The sequence below is a fragment of the Monopterus albus genome, unplaced genomic scaffold (assembly GCF_001952655.1).
Source record: "Monopterus albus unplaced genomic scaffold, M_albus_1.0 scaffold2.1, whole genome shotgun sequence".
Lineage (NCBI taxonomy): Eukaryota > Metazoa > Chordata > Actinopteri > Synbranchiformes > Synbranchidae > Monopterus > Monopterus albus.
Window position 1 is genome coordinate 1,565,340 of NW_018127882.1, and position 3,042 is coordinate 1,568,381.

Consider the following 3,042-nt stretch of genomic DNA (forward strand, 5'->3'; position numbering starts at 1 on the left):
TGGCCTTCCAATTCTCACTATATAGCCTTTGTCTAGTCATAAACATTTATAACAGACCTCAGACTAAAATGATTTTGTTGTTTAAATATAGACTATAAAAGTGACAAACAGCCCGATGGTAAGTGCATTTTTAATACTCAAGTAAAATACTCTGTCTTCACAATTCAGACACGCTGTCTAGCAATAGCAATGTGCATTTTAAAAAATTAAAGGATAATGTTGGCGATTTTTAATATTAATAATATTTTCAACACTCCCCAGACAGAGACTAAAAAGAACAATGACCTGGCTCTATTCCTGGTTAATGTCTGTCAAACCTAATAGGCTATGACTCAAACCATGTATAATCAGTGACAGTAGTCCAAATAATAACAAGAAGATTGTCAGATGGTTGTAAGATTGAGATGCACATGGACAATAGTGCAAATGACCAACAGCAGCAGATATGATGCTAAAAACAGTCAGCAGCAGATTTACTGTTCTTACCTTATTTATTTTACTTTATATGAACACCACAGTGAGATTAGACTTGAAATATACATTCAGGCACAAGGACCAAATGCACTGTTTAGTGTTTGTAGGAAAAGCTAATTTATAATGCTGAATATAAAATAGCATTCAGTACACATGTTATAATGTTTGGTCTTTTTACATTAAAGTTTTTATACCAAAGAAAATATATAATAATGGTATTATGGAATTTAAAAGGTTTAATATAATTACACTGAATAATCTAGGTGATATACATATGTGCACACATTATTCTTTGGTCAATTCACTACAGCATACCTATTGGGGTGTCAAACAAGATAGGCTCAAAGACGATGCACCTGGAAACATAATCAAGTGTTGAAATGTTTACCAACAGCTACTGAAAGTAGGCGCATGGAGGTAAATTCAGGGGAGGAGCAATAGAAACAAGAGGGGATTTTGTTTGCTCATGGGGGTGAAAAAGCAGGGACCAAGTCTGAGCAGGCATGATGCAAGCCAGCTAAAGGCCGGAAGAGACTTGCAGATGAAAGTAGATTTAGGGAATCAGCTCATAGTTCCTGAGGGGAGAAGTCAGCACTAACCTAAGACTGGGCCTTGTGTTGTGGTCAGAAACACAGCAGACTGTGTATTTTATCAAGCTTACAGTTCCTTGGGAGGATGTTGTAGAAATGGCTTATCAGAGGAAATAACTGAAATACATAGATTCAGCCATGGGGGCAAAGGAGTGTGGCTGGAAAGTTAAAGTCCACCCAGTGGGGGTTGGTTGCGGGGGTTTTGTAGCCAAGTCAGCTGTCTGTCTACTAGGTGAGGTGGGTATAAAAGGACTGAGCCTAAGACAGACACACCGACGATGGTGCAGCAAGGTTGACTGAGTGGCTATGGCGCTGAAGAAAGGTGTGTGAATGGGGTAAACATAGGTAAGTGCTTTGAACAATTGTAAACTGCAACATAGGTGTCGATTATGCCTGCTAAGCTGAAGTAAACAAGCATAGGAGGACAGGCTTAACAAAAATGTTTGATACATGCCACAGGCCTGAGGCCTACTTCCTGGTTTAAGCATGAACAAGCTAACATGAGGATATATTAGAAGTCTGGGTGGAATATGATGCATTACAAAAGAAAGCGAAAAGAAGTTTGGCTGGGCTGAAACATTTGGTGAATTATCTAAAATGTTTGGTGGCTAGGACAGCATTTGAAATGTTTGCTAGAGATAGTGCTTGCTATGGCTTTGGTAAAAGCTAAGAGAGTAGATGAAGGGTTGTGTTGGGTCAGTGCAGGCAAAGAGGGGGGTGGTTCTGAGAAGCTGGAACACACTGTAGAGCCCTCTCTGTGACGTGGGCCCAACTCAAGGAAACATGAGTTAGTGAGATATAGTGCCCATCTGATGACCGTGTAGACTTGCCTTCACTCCTACACCCACATGTAATTTGTATTGCCATTGTTAGTGGTGTATTTTTCTTATGATTGACAATGTTGGTAGAACAGTGTCAGTGTTTGGATCACTGAGCGGACGTGGGTCTCATAGGTGATTACCATTTCAAGCCAGTCGGGGCAGCCACTGCTCAACCTGAGCAAATACAATGCAGATGCAATGTGTCAAGCCACAGAATTCAGTGATGCTTTGTTTTACGGGTAGGTTAGGATTGGAAACTAGCATTACTGAAGATTTATCCTATTCCTGAAAACTCCTGCCTCAGCAGGACTTATCTTCAGTATTGTTCTAAAACTATAATATCACTGGTTTCCAAATCCTTACTGATAAATGATTTGATTATCCAGCACAACCTGTCTTAGCCTCACTTATTACAGCTCCTATGTCGGTAACTGGCTCCTTAATTCATTTTTCATTTTAAAAGCATTCAGTTAACCTTGCCTAACAGCATTCTGCAGCTACACACCACAAGTGACCTTCCATTAGTTCTGTGTCACTCATCCCATCTATTGCCCTACCAGAACCTCATCTCCTAAACTCGATAGCCTTCAGTTACTCATTTCATCTGCCATCCATCCATCCATCAATATAGAATTCTACAAATCATGCATGCACATCTTCTGTATTGCCAAGAACACTTGATATTACATTTTGATTTCTTTCCCATCTATTCCCTGTTACATAACCATCTTTCTTTGAATCTCTGTTTTTTTTCTCTTTCTCTCTATCAGTATGGATTTTTGATGTCACAGTGTTTCAGGTAATATTCATCTTGACAGTAGTGAGAGAAAATGGAAACATCATTGCGCACACATTGGGGCAATGATTTGCTATCATCAAAATCAAATCAAATCAAATTTTATTTGTATAGCGCCAAATCACAACAAAAGTCATCTCAGGACACTTTACAAAGTAAGGTCTAGACCTTACTGTTATCACTATTATTACATAGGGAAAACCCAACAAATCCCCCTTGAGCAAGCACTTGGCAACAGTGGGGAGGAAAAACTCCCTTTAACGGAAGAAACCTCTGACAGCATTCTGCCTCGACCATCATGTGACTAATGGAAATGATACAGGACTACCCATAAGACAGACATGAATAAATCTCTCATAAA